The sequence below is a fragment of the Herpailurus yagouaroundi genome, unplaced genomic scaffold (assembly GCF_014898765.1).
Source record: "Herpailurus yagouaroundi ecotype Mexico unplaced genomic scaffold, PumYag 28, whole genome shotgun sequence".
NCBI classification, from domain to species: domain Eukaryota; kingdom Metazoa; phylum Chordata; class Mammalia; order Carnivora; family Felidae; genus Herpailurus; species Herpailurus yagouaroundi.
In genome coordinates, this window is record NW_024412376.1 from 30,048,508 (window position 1) to 30,069,279 (window position 20,772).

Below are 20,772 nucleotides of genomic sequence, written 5' to 3' on the forward strand. Positions count from 1 at the left end.
TTTATATACACTATGGAATACTACGTGGCAATGAGAAAAAATGAAATCTGGCCTTTTGTAGCAACGTGGATGGAACTGGAGAGTGTGATGCTAAGTGAAATAAGCCATACAGAGAAAGACAGATACCATATGGTTTCACTCTTATGTGGATCCTGAGAAACTTAACAGGAACCCATGGGGGAGGGGAAGGAAAAAAAAAAAAAAAGAGGTTAGAGTGGGAGAGAGCCAAAGCATAAGAGACTGTTGAGAACTGAGAGCAAACTGAGGGTTGATGGGGGGTGGGAGGGAGGAGAGGGTGGGTGATGGGTATTGAGGAGGGCACCTTTTGGGATGAGCACTGGGTGTTGTATGGAAACCAATTTGACAATAAATTTCATATATAAATTAAAAAAATAAAAAAAAACAAACATTAAAAAATAATTTTTTTTAATAAAAATAAAATTTGTTCCCAAGGTCAAATTACTTGAAATGGTCAATGGTATTTTACTGATACAAACTTTTTTCATCACATGTATCCAATTTATATTAATATTTTCTTTTGCACTTTTCAACATATAGAGAGGTTTTGTCCTCAGTGAAGTGCAAGTGAATAAAATGATACCTGAAACACAATCGAGCTGAATTAATGTTTTGAAACTGTTGAAACATATTGTCTAATTCAGGGCCAAGCAGATATTATCAACACTGTATTCTGATCTTTAAGCCTTAAAATTGAATATTCTATAAATCTTAGAAACACTCGCATTAGTAACATGAAAAATGGAACAGAGAAAAGGGTGAAGGAGATGGAGGAAAGTGTCTTGAGCACCATCTCATCACTTCATTCATAAGAAACCTTTCCTTAGGGGGCAGATGGTCAATGTTCTTGTCCCTAAGCACTGAGAGTGATTCAAGTATCTCTACTTCTTGTAAGATATGCCACTCAAACAGACTATTAGGTTCATCCCTCTGGCAAAGTGAGTTAGAGATTAAGGAGGAGGATATTGAACTGCTCCTTTCAGAGAATGATAAAGTAGCTTGGAAGTTGCTCCTTGTTTTCTAGTGTTAGTGTTTTTTGTGTTATATATGAGACGTTTTATCAGTGTTGATTCCACTTTGGAAACTATTTTTTATATACATTGATGACATAAAAGAACCATTTAGTAAAAGTCTATTTGCAAAAGTCACAGTATATTCTCATGCAGTAGGTCATTATTTCATGTTTCATTAGGTTAGTTGAAAATTTATGACCTGATTTTTATTTTGTTTAATGACTTTTTCATAGACATTTGTATAGTAAATTGTTTTAACTTTCAGTTTACTACCGATCTTTGTTAAAAATTATTATTCTGTCTCGGCCCTGGGGCTTTATTACCTATTATCAACTTAACTGATACCCACTTTAGAAATCTTTCATTTCCTTTTCATAGTATATCATCTAATCTGTCCTTTAAGTGAGGAAGGTAAGCTTACGTCTTGACTTAGTAATTCTGTGTAAAATAGAATATTTAGAAGAAGCATTAAGTGATTCTGGTCACTAGCAAACCAATATGGCTTTGCAGTGCAATATAAGAGCTATGAAATGATTTATTAGAAAAAAGTTTACGTAAATTCTTAAAATCAGACTTTTAGATAATACCCTGCATGGTGCATGTGATAATGCTAAATACATCAATGTTAAGTGAGGCGATAGTGGCCTGCATACACATGCTCTGGCTAGCACATATATGTTCAAGTTATTCCAAACAGACTTTCAATGATCTCATTAATATGGTGCACAGAAGATGGTAAATAATTTAAAGTGAACTCATTACCTAATAACTAAAATGCAGGTTTTAAATAATAGTGCTTTAAAAATTCTTATATATTTAAATACTTACATACAAAGATGTGTGAATAACCTGTGGAACATGGAAGAGAATGTATGAGGCCCACCCAAGAATCACCTAGGGTGTACATTCAAAAAAGTGTGCTCTAAAAGCCCAACAGGTGGTTCCGATTTGCAATTGAAATTGAAACCTACTGCTTTTCATACAAGAATTGCTGACAGAAAATTTTATTTTAAAGTTAAAAATTGTTTTATGTGTGTTTTACTCATATTTTTGTGATAATGGAAAAAGAAAGAATTGTCCTTAGTATCAATTGGAGATTTTTTTTAGTTTTTAAAAAATGTTTATTTATTTATTTTGAGAGTGCACATGCATATGTGTGCATGTGGGAGAGGGGCAGAGAGAGAGAGAGAGAGAGAGAGAGAGAGAGAATCCCAAGCAGACTCCACACTCAGCACAGAGCCCAACACAGGGCTCAAGCCCATGAACCATGAGATCATGACATAAGCTGAAATCAAGAATCAGATGCTTAAAAAACTGAGTCACCCAGGTGTCCCAATTGGGGATCTTAAATGAAAAAATAACCCAGAAAATTTGAAATGTACTTCCAGAGCTTATTAAATGTATAATTTAAAATACTATACTAAATAGCCAGAATTCCCTAACATAAAATATTTTTAAAATATATCGGGATGTAAAAGTTCAGGAGCAAAATTTTCAAATCTAGCTACACTATAAAATTAGATCATGATCTTGAATATGAAAAATAACATATAATATTAGGTCTCATATCTTTTCTGGGAACTTAACCTAGAATTATACTAGTACACTAAAAATGACTTATTTAAAGGGCTATCCATTGAAGCATTTTTTTATAATAAAAGACTGGTAACTACCTGTATTTCATTAATAGGCAACTAGCTATATAAATTAAATTATAGTACATTCATGCAATAAAATACCATGTAACTAAGAAAAAAATAAGGGAGATATGTATCATGGAAATATCCCAAAATATATTAAGTCAAAAAAAAGGCAAATATAGCATGTAATTTTACTCAAATGTGGAATTTAAGAAACAAACAAAAAAAAAATGAACAAAGAAAAAAAAGGGGGAGGCACAAACCAAGAAACAGAATTTTAACCATAAAGAACAAACAGATGGTTACCAGAGAAAAGGTGGGTGGGGGGATGGATGAAATAGGTGATGGGGATTAAAGAGTACACTTACCCTGATGAGCACTGAGTAGAACACTGGATGCTAACTACTCTGGAATTAAAATTAAAACATTTTTTAAAAAGCAAATGAGGGGCGCCTGGGTGGCTCAGTCTGTTAAGCGTCCGACTTCAGCTCAGGTCACCATCTCACGGTCGGTGAGTTTGAGCCCCGCTGGGGCTCTGGGCTGATGGCTCAGAGCCTGGAGCTTGCTTCCGATTCTGTGCCTCCCTCTCTCTCTGCCCCTCCCCCGTTCATGCTCTGTCTCTCTCTGTCTCAAAAATAAATAAACGTTAAAAAAATTTAAAAAAAAAAAGCAAATGATAAAACAGCATGTACATACAGTGTTTTTTTGTACAGGAAGAAGATAAAATATATATAATACAATATATTATATGCAATATCAAATATTAGTTTCTAATATAGGTAATGCTCGGCATAAGTATTCTTCGTGGTCAGGAAGGCAAGGCCCTATCTTGATTTATTAATTCAGTATAAAATATAATCTTAGGAATTTGTATTAATTATTTCTGGTCACTGTTTCTGGCATATTAGCTTTTGCTTGCACTATATGAAAAACTTCAGATGTATATGCAGAATAATAATAAAATTGGTTATATATGTAATTAATTACATGTTTAATTATATATATAATAAAACTATAATTTTAGTGATATTTATAACTAGTTATATATATCCTATTCAAAAAAACTACCTTAGCAACTAGTAGTATATCAAATGGGAGAGAAGTACCTTAAGAGAATTCTCCCTTGTGGTATAGGCAATAATGGTGTTTTCTACAGCAAATTTTAAGCAACAGTGACTAGAAGGCTCCCTGCCTGTTATTTTACCATGCACAGAACTTCTTAATGTCAGTGATAAAATTCTTTCTCTCTAGAATGGACTTCTACTATCTTTCTATTCTTCATGTGCCACTGACAGCAACAAAGTTATATTCCAATTTGAATTTGGGTTCAGTTAGTTTCAACAATCATTTCAAATAGGTAAATGAATAAACTTAGTAAACAGAGTATCTTCACAATTATCCTCTGCCAAAACAACTAATTTGCTTTTGTTTGAACTCTCTTAACAAAAATTGGCAGTTTCATTTGATTTTTAGGGTACTCTTGAGAATGTGGTAGTAAGACATCATCAGTGCAGACAAGATGCTTGTTTTTCTGTTTACTAAGATATGAGAACCTTTATGTCTTTCATCTAAAATCTGTTTGGAACTAAACTACAAAGAAGGAGAAGTAGAGTTTCATTAAATTATATAAACAAGCGATCAGAACTCATTTATCAGAATGCCATTTCTACCAATTTTTTTTTTAAATTGTATGATTAATGTATCTAAAGAAGCCTTAAAATCCTTTGGGTTATATTTAAACTATACACTGATTTATTTGGGGTTTTACAAATAAAACTAAAGAAAAGCTATATAGACTTGGTATTAGAGGTCTCCATAGTCCATTCATTCATCTAATCCTTTGTTCAACAAATATTTATTAAGTTCCACTAATTGGAAGGTAACATGTTGTACATTAGACAATCAGCAGTGAGAATAATGGATAAGATCTCTTCCCTCAAAAGTATAAATTGTAGTGATGACAAGAGAGAATAAACAAGTAAATCAACAGATATAGAAGATAGTTACAAACTTTGATAAGTACAAGAAAGAAAATAAACAACATGAGAAGGAATTAGGGAATTGTTCTCTAGGTAAGGTGTTGAAAGAAGACCTCATTAAGAAATCATAATTTGAGCTATGCCAAAACTCAACAGAAAAATTTCCACACAGGGTGAAGAGGAAAAACAAAGTTCCTGTGGCAAGAAAGAACTGTGCATATTCAAAAAAGAAAAAAGTGGTGCTTTTTTTTAAGAAGAAGGGTAGTGTTAGAGGAGTTGTAGTGTTACTCGAAGCTCTAATCATAAAAGGCCCTACAGATCATTGCAAGGGGTTTGATTTATCTTTTTTTTTTTTTTAATTTTTTTTCAACGTTTTTTAATTTATTTTTGGGACAGAGGGAGGCAGAGTATGAACAGGGGAGGGGCAGAGAGAGAGGAAGACACAGAATCGGAAACAGTCTCCAGGCTCTGAGCCATCAGCCCAGAGCCTGACGTGGGGCTCGAACTCACGGACCGCGAGATCGTGACCTGGCTGAAGTCCGACGCTTAACCGACTGCGCCACCCAGGCGCCCCGTGGGGTTTGATTTATCTTAAGTGCAACAGGGAGACATAGGAGGGTTTTAATAAGGGCAATAATATATGATTTTTGCTTTTAAAATACAGTCTCTCTAGTTGTGAAGAATGGCTTGAAAAAAGATAAATAGAAATTAGGAACCTATTTCAAAACTCCAAGTAAAAAAAAAGATGGTAGTAGCTTACACTAAAATGGCAGGACATGGACAGAAGTAAACAAATTTGAAATATATCTCGAGCTAAAATCAATACATCTTCCTGATTTTGTGTGTGGTAGGGAGGGATAAATGAAAGAAAAAAAAATCAAGTGAGTCTCTTACAGGAGGTGGATTTGTTTTGCGTTGGCTCTTAGCAACTGGTTGTACACTTAATGACATATTGAAGACTGAGAAAAGACAAGTTTGGAGAAATATAAAAATAAGAGTTGTATATATATTAAGTTGAGATGCTTCAGCGATATGCAAATGGGTTGTAAAACACAGAGTTGGCTATAAAGACATGAAATTAAAGAAATCTGATCTTCATATGCAATTTGATTAGAAACCAGGAAGTAGTCATGATTTTTTTTTGGTCATAGAACCCAGTGAGATCACCCTGAAAGCAATAATCACCCTGAGAGAAGAGAAAGGTCCCAGCTCTGAGACTTTAGATGTAACATAGATGAAGAAGAGCCAGTAAATAAGACAGAGAGAGTGAGGACAGAATAGTTGAAGGAAAACAAGAAGAGAGTTGTCATAAAAGCCAAGGAAGAAAATGTCCATAAGGGAAGAAGTGAGCATCTGGATTAGTTGCTACTGAGAGGGCAAATTAGGTCCTAGAAGTATCCTTTAGCTATGGCAATTTGGAGTTTCAGCTCTTGACTGGGAGCACAAGACCCATTAGAATGTGATGCAGAATAAATAAGAGGTGAGAAAGTAAAGTGACAGTGCTAAAGAATTTTGGTTTCAAAGTTGAGTCAAACAGGGTGATAGCTGAAAGGTTGTAGAATGAATGTAGTTTTTTGGTTTTTTTTTTAAGATTTGTTATGCATATGCCATTCCTCTCCAGCTTCAATGTAGGGATAAACCAACAACAAAGGAAGTATTCCTAATGTAGTAGAGACAGAATACAGAAGCAAAGTCCTTGAGAAAAAATGAGAGAAGTTATACTGAGTACATGGTTATATTGTCCATCCAGTATTTGTAATGTCAGTGGTAAGGTATAAAAATATATCTCACAAATTTTGGGGTGTTTTCTAGAAGAGAATTGACAAGTTTTTTTATATGAATACAGTTTATTGGCATAAAGTTTTCATATCTGTGTTGTATGAGGAAAAGACTACCATAATCTATAAACTGGTTGCAATTTTGCTACTTAAGGAAGAGAAAAAGAAATTAATGTTTATTAAGACTCAGCTATCTGATGACTGCTGGTTTCCTGGATGTCTCCATTAGTTTAGTAATTCCCCCTGACAGCACAGCTATAGGAAAGAACAGGATTCCAACTCGGCAACAAAAATGACAATGGTCCAGGTCAAGCCTGTGGTCATATAGAGTTACAAAAGAGTGATTCTTTATCCTTAGCTTCAAAATCTCCTGGGAGCTCATAAAAACAAAATTGTTGGCCCCAATCCAGAACCATTGACTCTAGAATGATGGAGACAATACACAGGGAAATAGATTTTGACTAGCACCTCAGGTATATATATGATATTCTCTTGACCCTGGTCTGCAGATCAGTGTTCAATAGTATTGAGAGAATCTTACTTAGTCCATTTTGAAATGCTATAAAAAAATACTGTAAACAGAGTGGCTTAATAACAACATTTATTTTTCACATTTGCAAAGACTAGGAAGTCTAAGATTTTAAGACGGTAGATTTAGTAGATCTGGACTGGGGTCAGCAATTTTGTTTTTATAAACTCTCAGGAGCTGTGCTGTCAATCATGACAGTGCAGCCTTCATGAATGGGATTAGTACCCTTATGAAAGAGGCCCTAGGGAGATCCTCTACACTTTCTTCCATGTGAAGTTACAGATAGAAGTCACCTTTATGAACCAGGAAATAGGCTCTCTATATACATTGATACATTCGTCATCTTCATGACCTAATCATCTCTCAAAGTCCCCACCTCCTAATAATATCACCTTGGGAGATAGGATTTCAACATATGAATTTTGGGAGAATACAAACTTACAGTCCATAGCACCTAGGTAAATATAAGGGTTAGGGGCATAATCCAGATTAACAAATGTCAACAATAAATAATCATGTAGAAAACATGTTGGGAGGAAGTGAAGCCATGGAGTAAACACACAATGAAACCAATCTATATCCAGTCCATAGGCAGCCTCATTATCCATGGAGTTTATCATTCCCTCCAAAGAAAACTCACTCTATTAGGCATAAGCTAGAAATAGACATATTGCTGAAGATTACGGAGGGGAAATTAATGTGACTGGATTTGTCACACAATATATAATATATTAAATTAGTTTATGCTTCTTAGTTCTATTCTCAATTATTCTCTGAGTTGCTTCATTCTTATATATGGCTTCTAAACTCCCAGACTCCTGTCTAAATCTCCCTGTCTAAATCTCTTGGCCTTTATTTGTATCTCTTTTGTCTGAAGAGAAATGTAGCTCCATCTGAGTTATAACAATCATTACATTCTTGTAGGCATTCTTTATTACTGTGTTTAAGTTTTGAAGGCTCAGCAAAATGGAGATTATCAACATTCCAAGTACATTTGTGGAGAGTGGCAGAGAATTATAAACATTTTTTCTGTCATAATTTACATAAAAAAGGGGTATAATCATGGATATCTTAAATACAGTATGTAATAGGAAAAGTTGGCTCCAGTTTGTAAAATGAGAAATTTAGCCAAGAACAAGACAAAGGGCAAGTTGGCTCCATGGATGTTGGTGTAAAGTCAGAACAACTTATTTGGTGTTTACATTCTGCCAAGCAAACGTTTAACTTTAAGGCCAATTTCCAGGACAAATTTTTCTTGTTCTTATATAATAGACAGATGCCAGGACAATTCTTTAGTAAGGTACCTGAAATCTTACTAATTGGGCCCCAAGGTTGTATAGAGAAAAGATGAGTAATAGTGCTTTCTAGCACAGGATTGCCAATTAAGGAGCAAAGGCAGAACTTTGGTGAGCCCAAAGTGAAACTCAGGATTTGATGAGATGAAGATTTCTCTAGAAATTGGTTTTAAAGTACATTTATCAATTTAAATTAGGAGCTGGGCTGTGAGAAGACCATCACTGAATTTTGACTAATTGAAGGTAGATTCTCAATTAGAAAAAGACAGAGCAATTTTAGAGCTAATTTCTGGAATAGGAAGAAGTTAAATCTTTCTCTATTCACCATGTGAGATTGTAAGCACATGAATATTTTTGGTGATATTTCCACATAATTTATAATAATAAAAACAGGCATTATTAAAAAAAAAAACCTAACCATATACTTGAGCATATGTTACTAATTTTAAACATTCTTCTGAAACAATATCCCTCAAACCCTTATCTATAAATGCAGGATAGACCCTATACCTGGTATACAAGGTCTTAGTGGAATTTCCAGAGACCTTTGGATAAAAAGAAAACTTTTTGTAGGTTTTTTTAGCTTTGATTTCAGGAAAACTGTTTTAGTCTTGACCAAAGTGTTTTAGCCTGGAAATATGAGAAAAAGAAACGGGGACTGTGTTCATGAGTGAGCTTACTGTATTCTCTTCTAGGGTTGTATTTTATTTTATAAATCTGAGATTACTGATAAAGTAAACTGTTTCAAATAGGAATGTCACTAGCATCCAAACAAGTCTATATGTACAGGATTACTCCAGCTTAGATTTGGAGGAGATAGTTCATATTCCAGAAGGTCTAATAAGAAATCTCATCAGGGCTATTGACTACAATCTCAAATTAATAATTTTCTTAGCAAAATTACCCAATACATCCAACAGTATTTTACCAAGTTTTCTGTTTGCTAATAAAAATAACAATAACAAGAAAAACAAGGAAACGATCAACCAAGAAAATTAAATAAAGTGTTAATTCAGTGAATACTTTTAGAAATCATATTGTTCAATATTGAAACTGTGCTCAAATAGTATAGAAAATATACTCCATCATAAGGATCCTGTGAAATAGAAAAACATTAATTTTAACCTTTCTAGAATTAGAAAAGAACATAATTTATAATATTTTCTATATCTGATATATATCCTAACAAAAACTCCAAAAATAAATGCATACATATATGGTCAATAAATTTACAAAAGGTCCAAAAATAGACAATGGGAAAAGAAGAGCTCCTTCAACAAATACTGTGGGGAAAATTGGACAACTACATGCAAAAGAATTAAACTGGACCATTATATTACACCATGTACAAAAGTCAACTCAAAACAGATTAAAGCCTTTTATGTAAGACGTGAAACCATAAAATTCCTAGAAGAAAACATAGGAGGTAAACTCCTTGGCATCAGTATTACAGATTTTTTTTTTTATCTGACTCCAAAGAACTCATACACGTCAATAACAACAACAAACCCCACAAAGAATCTAATTTAAAAATGGGCAGAGTACATGAATAGACATTTTTCCAAAGAAGACACACAGATGGCCAACAGGCACATGAAAATTTGCTCAACATCACTAATCATCAGGGAAATGCAAATCAAAACTACAATGAGATGTCACCTCACACCTGTTGGGTGGCTGTTATCAAAACAACCCAAAAGATAACAAATGTTGGCAAGGATGTGGAGAAACAGAAACTCTTAGACACTGTTGGGAATATAAATCTGTACAGCCACCATGGAAAAAGTATGAAGAGTCTTCAAAAACATTAAAAAAGAATTATCATAGAATCCAGCAAATCCACTTTTGGGTGTATACTCAAAATAATTGGAAACAGGGTCTCAGAGTTATTTCCAGATCCATGTTAGCAGTGTTAATCACAAGATAAAACCTGGAAATAACCCAAGTGTCTATCAATGAATGAATAAGCAAGCAAGTATGGTATATATACAATGGAATATTATTCAACCTTAGAAAGGAAGAAAATTTCCTCTTATGCTACAACATGGATGAACCTAGGAAATATTTTGCAAGTGGAATAAGCCAATTGCAAAAATATAAATGCTGCATGACTTCACTTATAGAAAGTACATAGAATAGTCAAAATCATAGAAGGTTACCTGGGACTGGGTGCAGCAGGTGTCTGGTCTAGCACCAAGCACCGAAGATGTGAAGCATGAGCCAGGAGCCTCAGCCCATTGGGTAGCCCTGGAAGGTCACAGGAGGGTCCAACCCTCGAATTCCAGAGGTGACCACAAGGACTCAGCCCATGGAGGAAGGTCCAGCTGGGAAGACACCTGATTCTTTGCCACACCTTGCACAGATGACTCCATACAGGAGAGAGGAGTTAAGATGGCAGGGAAGTAGGGGAACCAGGATTTCCCTCGCCCTTTAGATACAGTTGTATTGAGGTCAGCATACCTGGAACACCCAGGAATTCAGTCTGCAGAGTGACAGAAAAATATCCACAAGTGGAGAAAGACAACTTGGTGAGGCAGAAGCGCATGTATGGGAGTTGGGAGAGACAAAATGGGTGGCATAGGTACAAAGGGGAGGGAACCCTTCTGTGGAGAGACAAAAGGGAGAGAAAGTGGCTGTGGAAGTAAGGTATTGTGTTTGGACAAGAGAAAACCCTCTCCAGACCATGGAGTTTGGAATGAGAAAAATGGAGAATGCCAGGCTTTACTGTGCAATCAGCTTTAGGAGCTGAAGATTGGAGTTTTCAGGGGTGCGTGACTTTCTCTAGATACTAGCTACTGCCTGTGTGCATGCCTTGGGGTAAGGAAGCCAGCCTGGGGACAAGGTAGTGATCTCAGAGGTGCTCTGAGAGACAGTCCCCTCCCTCTGATATTGTGGGAAGAGGGTATATTGCCACCTCTCCCCAAGACAAAAGATCCTGTAGCCACCCATCAGTCAGAGACCCTATGTCAGCTGGGTGGAGTGGCGCTACCCCAGAAACAGGGTCATTTAAGACATCAGGTTTTGAATCCCAACAGAATGTCTAGGTGTGGGAGACTGTGGAGCAGGACAAGCCAGCTGCCTGAGCTGCTTTGTGAAGGCTGCCTGAAGAGTGTGGTTTGAGATACCCAGTCCAGGGAGAAGAGATTGGGGAGTGGCCATTTTTCTCCCCATCGCCAACATGGTGGGGCTTCAGGGAACAGGACAGTGGCCCCCAGTGGAGGGCAGATCTGCTTAAACTAAGCCCCACCCCTTTGTGCCTGGTACCTATTTACCTACTAGAGTGGGACTCACACTGACCAAACCAGAGGGCCTCTCCTCCCTACCAACACAGCCATCAGTCCCAGGCACCAACAGAAAACTGTCCTGTGGTTTTTTATGTTATTATGTTTTTTCTCTCTCTCTTTTTTTTCCTTTTCTTCTCTTTTCCCTTCTTTTTCTTTCCTTTCTTTTTTTTTCTTTTTTTTCTTTTGGAATAAGGCTCAGAGTTTCTGATTTAATTTTTGGCCAGTTCATATATATTTTTTCCCTTTCTTTCTTACTCTATTCTGGTTGTTCCTTTGTTTAATCAAGCATTTTTACTCTATTCTTTTTACACATTTCCTATATCTCCTTTATCTTCCTCTCTCTCTCTCTCTCTCTCTCTCTCTCTCTCTCTCTGGAATAAGCCTTATAGTTTCTTTGATTCTTTGCTCGGTCTTTTTTTCTGCCCCTTTCATTTTTCTCTTTGTAAGGGATAAGGTCCCCCTTTCCTTTCTTCTAGAGTTACTTCAATGAAGAATGCAAAACACACCTGGTGGAAGATACAAACAATCCACCACTATGAGCAGTGGGATAGAGCAGACAAATATACAACAACAGAGTGCACACAACACACTCCACAAACACCTGCTGAAGTGCCAGGCTCTGGACAGTGTATGTTCGTTTTTTAACACAGTAGTACTTGCAGGTGCAGGACACATAACAAGCTATTAAAACACATAAATGACAGCAACCTAGCCAAAATGATGAAACAGAATTCTCCTCAAAAGATATTCCAGGAAGAAATGATAGGCAGAGAATTGCTCAAAACAGATATCAACAATATATCTGAACAAGAACTTAGCATATCAGTCATAAAACTAATAGCTGGGCTGGAAAAAGCATAGAAGACAGCAGAGAATATTTCTGCAGATATCAAAGATCTAAGAAATAGTTGAGATGATTTAAGAAATGTTGTAAGTGAAACGCAAAATGAATTAGATGCAGTGACAGTGAGGATGGAAGAAGCAGAGGAGAGAACAGGTGAAGCAGAAGATAAAATTATGGAAAATGATGAAGCTGAGAAAAAGAGGGAAAGGAAGTTAGTAGACCACGAAGGGAGAATTAGAGACCTAAGTGACTCAATGAAATGAAATAATATCCATGTCATGAAGTTCCAGAATAAGAGAGAAAGGGGCAGAAAGATTATTTGAAGAAATTATAGCTGAGAAGTTCCCTAATCTGGGGAAGGAAACAGACATCCAAGTCCAAGAGGCACAGAGAAGTCCATTCAAAATCAACAAACACAGGTCAACATGCCATATCATAGTGAAACTGGCTATATACAAAGAGAAAGAGAAAGCAGGTAGGGACAAACAGGCCTTAAACTACAAGGGTAGACATATACGGGTCATAACAGACCTGTCCACTGAAACTTGGCAGGCCAGAAGGGAGTGGCAAGAAATATTCAATGTGCTGAATAGGAAAAATATGCAGCGAAGAATCCTTTATCCAGCAAGACTGTCATTCAGAATAGAAGGCTTTCCAAGACAAAGAAAGACTAAAGAAGTTCATGACCACTAAACCATTGTACATGAGATATTAAGGGAAACTCTGTGAGTGAAAAGCAGCAAAGACTACAAAGGACCAGAGATATTACCACAAGCACAAAACCTACAGAAAACACAATGACACTAAATCTATATATTTCAATAATCACTCTGAATGTAAATGGACTAAATGCCCCAATCAAAAGACATAAAGGTATCAGAATAGATACAAAAAAAAAAAAAAACCCCACAATATCCATCTATATGCTACCTACAAGAGACTCAGTTTACACCTGAAGACACATGCAGATTGAAAGTGAGGGGATGAAGAACCATCTATCATGCTGCTGGATGGCAAAAGAAAGCTGGAATAGCCATACTTATATCAGACAAGCTAGATTTTAAAACAAAGACAGTAACAAGAGATGAAGAAGAACATTTTATCACAATTAAGGGATCTATACTTCAAGAAGAGCTAACAATTGTAAATATTTATGCCCACAACATAGAAGAAAATATATGAATCAATCACAAACATAAAATATATAGGTAATAATACTGTGATTGTAGGGGATTTCAATACTGCACTCACAACAATGGACAAATCATCTACGCAGAAATTCAATATGGAAATAACAGCTCTGATTGACACATTGGAGCAGGTGGACTTAACAGATACATTCACAAGTTTTTATCCAAGAGCATCAGAATACACATTCTTCTCAAGTGCACATGGAACAGTCTCCAAAATTGATCACATACTGGATCACAAAACAACACTCAACAAATATAAAATGATTGAGATCATATCATGCATATTTTTCAGATCACAAGATTATGAAACTTGAAATCAGCCACAAGGAAAAATTTGTAAAGCCCCAAATACATGGAAGTTAAAGAACATCCTACTAAAGAATGAGTGAGCAAACCAGCATATTAAAGAAATTCAAAAATATATGGAAGCAAATGAAATGAGAACATGACATTTCCAAACCCTGTGTGATGCAGCAAAGACAGTCCTAAAGGAAAATACATTGCAACACAGGCCTATCTCAAGAAGGAAGAAAGGTCCCAAAGAGAGAACTTAACCTCACATCTAAAGAAACTAGAACAGCAGCAGCAAAAAAAATCCCAAAACCAGCAGAAGAAGAGAAATACTAAAGACTAGAGCAGAAACAAACAATATAGAATCCCAGAAAACAGTAGAACAGATCAATGAACCTAAGATGTGGTTTTTTGAAAGAATAAACAAAATTGATAAATCCCAGTTGGACTTCTCAAAAAGAAAAAAGAGCAGACCAAAGGAAATAAAATCATGAATGAAAGAGGACAAATACTAACAATTATTAGAGAATACTATGAAAAATTCTATGCCAACAAACTGGACAATCTGGAAGAAATGGAAAAATTCCAAAACACCCACATACTACCAAAACTCAAAAGGGAAGAAATAGAACATTTGAACAGACCAATAATGAGTGTAGAAATTGAACCAATTATCAAAAATCTCCCAGCAAATAAGAGCCTTGGGCCAGGTGGCTTCCCTGGGGAATTATACCAGAGATTTAAGTAGAGTTAATACCTATTCTTTTCAAGCTGTCCCCCCCCCAAAAAAAAAAAGAAATTGAAAGAAAGTTTCCAGAGTCATTCTATGAAGCCAGCATTACCTTGATTCCCAAACCAGAAAAAGACCCCACTAAAAAGGAGGATTACAGGCCAATGACCCTGATGAACATGGATGCAAAAATTCTCAACAAGATACTAGCAAATCAAATTCAACAGTATATTAAAGAATTATTCACCATGATACAGTGGGATTCATTCCTGGGCTGCAAGTCTGGTTCAATATTCACAAATCAATCAATGTGACACATCACATTAATAGAAGAAATGATAAGAACCACGCAATCCTCTCAATAGATGCAGAAAAAACAATTAACAAAATACAGCATTCTTTCTTATTAAAAACTCTCAAGAAAGTGGAGTAGAAGGAACATACCTTAACATCATAAAAGCCATATATGAAAGGCCCATAGCTAATATCACCCCCAATGGGGAAAAACTTAGAGCTTTCCCTCTGATATCAAGAACATGACAGGGATGTTCACTCTCACCACTGTTGTTTAACATAGTGTTGGAAGTCCTAGCCTCAGCAATCAGACAACAAAATGAAGTAAAAGGCACTTAAATTGGCAAAGAAGCCAAACTTTCACTCTTCACAGATGACATGATACTCTACATGGAAAACCTGAAAGACTCCACCAAAAAACTTCTAGAACTGATACATGAATTCACGAAGTCACAGGATATAAACTCAATGTACAAAAATCAGTTTCATTTCTATACACCAATAATGAAGCAACAGAAAGAGAAATCAAGGAATCGACCCCATTTACAATTGTACCAAGAACTGTAAAATACTTAGGAATAAACCTAACCATAGAGGTAAAATAAAATATCTATATGCTGAAAAACTATAGAAAGCTTATAAAATAAATAGAAGAAGACACAAGATATGGAAAACCATTCCATGCTCATGGATTGGAAGAACAAATATTGTTAAAACATCAATACCACCCAAAATAATCCATGCATTCAATGCAATCCCAATCAAAATAGCACCAGCATTCTTCAAAGAGTTCGAACAAAAAATCCCAAAATTTGTATAGAACCACAAAGCACCCCCAAACAGCCAAAGTAATGTTGAAAAAGAAAACCAAAGCTGGACGCATCACAATTCTGGACTTAACCCTGTAATGCAAAGCTGTAATCATCAGGGCAGTATGGTTTTGGCACAAAAACATACACAGAGACCAACAGAATAGAATAGAGAACCCAGAAATGGCCCCCAAAATAAATGGCCAACTAATCTTCAACAAAGCAGAAAAGAGTATCCAATGGAAAAAAACACAGTGTCTTTAGCAAATGGTACTGGGAGAACAGGACAGCAACATGCAGAACAATGAACTTGGACCACTTTCTTTCACCATACAAAAAAATAAATTCAAAATAGATGAAAGACCTAATGTGAGACAAGAAACCATCAAAATCCTACAGGAGAAAACAGGCAGCAACCTCTTTGGCCTCTGCCACAACAACTTCTTATTTGACGTGTCTCCAAAGGCAAGGGAAATAAAAGTAAAAATGAACTATTGGGACCTCATCAAGATAAAAAGCTTCTGCATAGCAAAGGAAACAATTAACAAAACTAAAAGGCAACATATGGAATGGGAGAAGATGTTTGTAAATGACATATTAGATAAAGGACTAGTATCAAAAATCTATAAAGAACTTAACAAACTCAACACCCAAAAAAACAAATAATCCAGTGAAGAAATGGGCAGATAACATGAATAGACACTTTTCTGAAGAAGAGATCCAGATGACAAACAGACACATTAAAAAAATGTTCAACATCACTCATCATCAGGGAAATACAAATCAAAATTACATTGAGATACCACGCCACACCAGTCAGAGTGGCCAAAATTAACAACCTAGGAAACCACAGATGTTGGCGAGGATGTGGAGAAATGGGAACCCTCTTGCATTGTTGGTGGGAATGCAAACCAGTGCAGCCTCTCTGGAAAACAGTGTGGAGGTTCCTCAAAAATTAAAGCTAGAATTACCCTATGGCTGAGTAATAGCACTACTAGGAATTTATACAAAGGATACAGGAGTGCTGATTCATAGGGGCACATGTACCCCAATGTTTATAGTAGCACTATGAACAATAGCCAAAGTATGGAAAGATCCCAATTTTCTATCAAGCAATGAATGGATAAAGAAGTAGTATATATATTCAATAGAATACTACCTGGTAATGAAAAAGAATGAAATCTTGCCATTTGCAACAACATGGATAGAACTGGAGGGTATTATACTAAGTGAAATAAGTCACACAAAGACAGATATCACATGATTTCACTCATATGTGGAATTTGAGAAACTTAGCAGAAGACCATATGGGAAGGGAAGGAAAAATAAGATACAAATAGAGAGGGAGGCAAACCATAAGACACAAATACAGAAAACAAACTGAAGGTTGATGGGGGTGGGGGTTGGAAAGGTGGGGAAGTTGAGTGATGGGCATTGAGAAGGGCACTTGCTGGGATGAACACTGGGTGTTGTATGTAAGTGATGAATCATGGGAATCTATTCCTGCAGCCAAGACTACACTGTATGTTAGCTAAATTGACAATTAATTAATTAATTAATTAAAAGGAAAAATCAGAGAAACACACAGCAGAATAGTCCTTTACAAGGGCTGGAGGGAGAGGGGATGGGGAGTTATTGTCTAATGAATATAGAATTTCAGTTTTATAAGATGAAAGATTTATGGAGATTGATTATGGTGATGGTAGCACATTATAATGTATTTAATATCACTGAAATGTTACACTTAAAAATGATTATGATGGTAAATTTTATATTATATGTGTTTTACCACAAGAAAAGAAAGGAAAAAAGGTAAATTTTTTATGTCATCACTTATGTTAGAATAAGTTAAAAATGAATACATTGTCTTCATTTGGATCTGTGGTGGAGTAAAATAGACATTAATTTGAGTTATAGTATAAATTTCATCAGCAATGCTTCAAAGATTGCAACACATGTTCAAAATACCTCATTACAAATTCAGAATATTATTGAAGGCTGAAACAATGTTAATAGATACTTCTTAATGTATATTTTCAAATAACTGATCCCACTACATAAGAATATGTAATTCACAAATTATAAAATTTGATATAACAGTGTTGACATCTCTTTGTTTTCTCATTCTTTTCAAAATCACTTTTATTTTCTTTGTTTTAATATTTTTTAAAAAGTCCCAAATTTACTATAGTCCCAAATCCAGTATAGCATTCAATGAAAGCATGTAGTGGAGAAAATCCTATGCTTTTTCTCACTCAAACTTTGTGCTAGAAAAGTCAAATCACTTATTTTTCCAAAATTGTGGAGAGAAAGAGATAAATCTGATAGAGATGAGCGAGGAGGTTTTATTTGCCTTCAAATATTTCTCCAGTTTCTCATTTCAAGATATAATTTAAGTTACAGACCTGATATGAATATGTTCAAAGTGATAGTAGGAATAGGTGATAGTAGCTTATAATTAAAATAATATTTAAGAGTATTAGAGAGAATGGGCCACTTGAATTTTTTGGATTGTTTCTTTCTCTGTTCTATCACAGAGACATTTTTTCCCTTTTTAAAATTTTTATTTAAATTCCATTCAGTGAGCCTACAATGTAATATTAGTTTCAGGTGTAGAATTCAGTGATTGATCACTTACATATAACAACCAGTGATTATCACAAGTGCCCTCCTTAATACCCATCACCCATTTAAACTATCCCCTTTCCCATCTCCCCTCCAGCAACCCCCCAGTGTGTTCTCAATAATTAAGAGTCTGTTTTATGGTCTGCCTCTCTTTTTCCCCTATGTTCATCTGTTTTGTTTATTAAATTCCACACATTAGTTAAATAATATGGTATTTGTCTTCCTCTGATTTATTTTGCTTAGCATAATACACTCTAGCTCTATCCATGTCAACAAAAATGGCACAATTTCATTCTTTTAATGGCTGAGTAATATTTCAGTATTATTCACTACTCATTATATATATATATATATATATATATATATATATATATATAATCGCTAATCGCTTCTTCTTTATCCATTCATCAGTCAATGGATAATATTTGGGTTCTTTCCATAATTTGGCTATTGTTAATAATGCTGCTATAAAAGTCAGGGTATATGTACTCCTTTGAACCTGTATTTTTGTATCCTTTGGGTAAATACCTAGTAGTACAATGGCTGGGTCATAGGGTAGTCCTATTTTTTTAAATGTTTATTTATTTTTGGGTAGAGAGAGGGAGACACAGAATCTCAGGCTCCAGGCTCTGAGCTGTCAGCACAGAGCCTGACACAGGGCTCGAACTCATGGACCACAAGATAATGACCTGAGCCAAAGTCTAACACTTAACTGACTGAGCCACTCAGGTGCCCCAGGTAGTTCAATTTCTAATGTTTTAAGGAAACTTGGTACAGTTTTCCAGAGTGGCTGCACAAGTTTGCACTCTCATCAAAAGTATAAGAAGGTTCCCTTTTTTCGCATCCTCACCAACATCTGTTGTTTCCCATGTTGTTAATTTTAACCATTCTGACATGTATGAGGTGATATCTTACTGTAGTTTTGATTTGTATTTCCCTAATGATGAGTGATGTTGAGCATCTTTTCATGTGTCTGTTTGCTATCTGGATGTCTTCTTTGGGAAAGTATCTATTCTTTTTGCTGCCCATTTCTTCACTGGATTATTTGTTTTCGGGGTGTTGAGTTTGATAAGTTCTTTACAGATTTTGTACAGTAACCCTCTATTAAATATACCATTTGCAAATTTCTTCTCCAATTCCAAAGGTTAGCTTTTAGTTTTTTATTGTTTGTTTGTTTGTTTTTTATTGTTCCCTTTGCTATGCAGAAGCTTTTTACCTTGATGAGGTTCCAATAGTTCATTCTGGTCTTGTTCCCCTTGCCTCAGGAGACATATCTAATAAGAATATGCTATGGCCAATGTCAAAGATGTTGCTGCCTGCGTTCTTCTCTCGGATTTTGATAGTCTCATGTCTCACATTAATGTCTTTCGTCCATGTTTTTTAAAGTTTATTTATTTGTTTTTGAAAGAGAGAGAGAGAGCAGGAGAAGGGCAGAGAGAAAAAGAGAGAATCCCAAGCAGGCTCTGTGCTATCAGCACAGAGCCCCATGTGGGGCTCGAACTCACAAACTGTGAGATCATGACCTGAGCCGAAATTAAGAGTTGGACACTTAACTGACCAAGCCATTCAGGTCTTTCGTCCATTTTGAATTTATTTTTGTATATGGTGTAAGAAAGTGGTTTAATTTCATTCTTTACATGTCACTGTCCAGTTTTCCCAACACCATTTGTTGAAAAGACTCTTTTTTTACATATAATATTCTTTACCACTTTGTCAAAGATGTTGTAGGTCCATTTCTGGGTTTTCTATTCTGTTCCATTGGTCTATGTGTCTCCTTTTGTGCCAGTACTATACTGTTTTGATGATTGCAGCTTTGTAATATAGCTTGAAGTCTAGAATTGTGATGTCTCCAGTTTTATTTTTATTTTTCAAGATTTCTCTGGCTATTGGGGTCTTTTGTGGTTTTAGGATTGTTTGTTCTAGCTTTCTGAAAAGTAAAGGTAAGTTTTTTGATAGAGATTATAATAAATATGTAGATTTATTTGGATAATATAGATGTGTTAACAATATTTGTTCTTCCAACCCATGAGTATAGAATGTTTTTCCATCTTTGTGTATTATTCAAATTATTTCATAGGTATTTTATAGTTTTCAGAGTACAGATCTTTTATGTCTTTGGTTAGGTTTATTCCTAGTTATCTTAGGGGTTTTGGTGCAATTGTAAATGGGATCAATTCTTTGATTTTTTCTTTCTGCTGCTTCATTATTGGTATATAGAATACCAATAATGCTTTTGTCTCCTGCAACTTTGCTGAATCCATGTATCAGTTCTAGCAGTTTTTTCCTTCTTTTTTCTTTCTTTCTTTCTTTCTTTCTTTCTTTCTTTCTTTCTTTCTGTGGAGTCTTTCTGGTTTTCCATGTAGAGTATCATGTCATCTGTGTCTCTTTAGTGGAGTCTGGTTTTGAATTCAGGGTAGTACTGGCCTCCAAGAATGAGTTTGGAAGTTTTC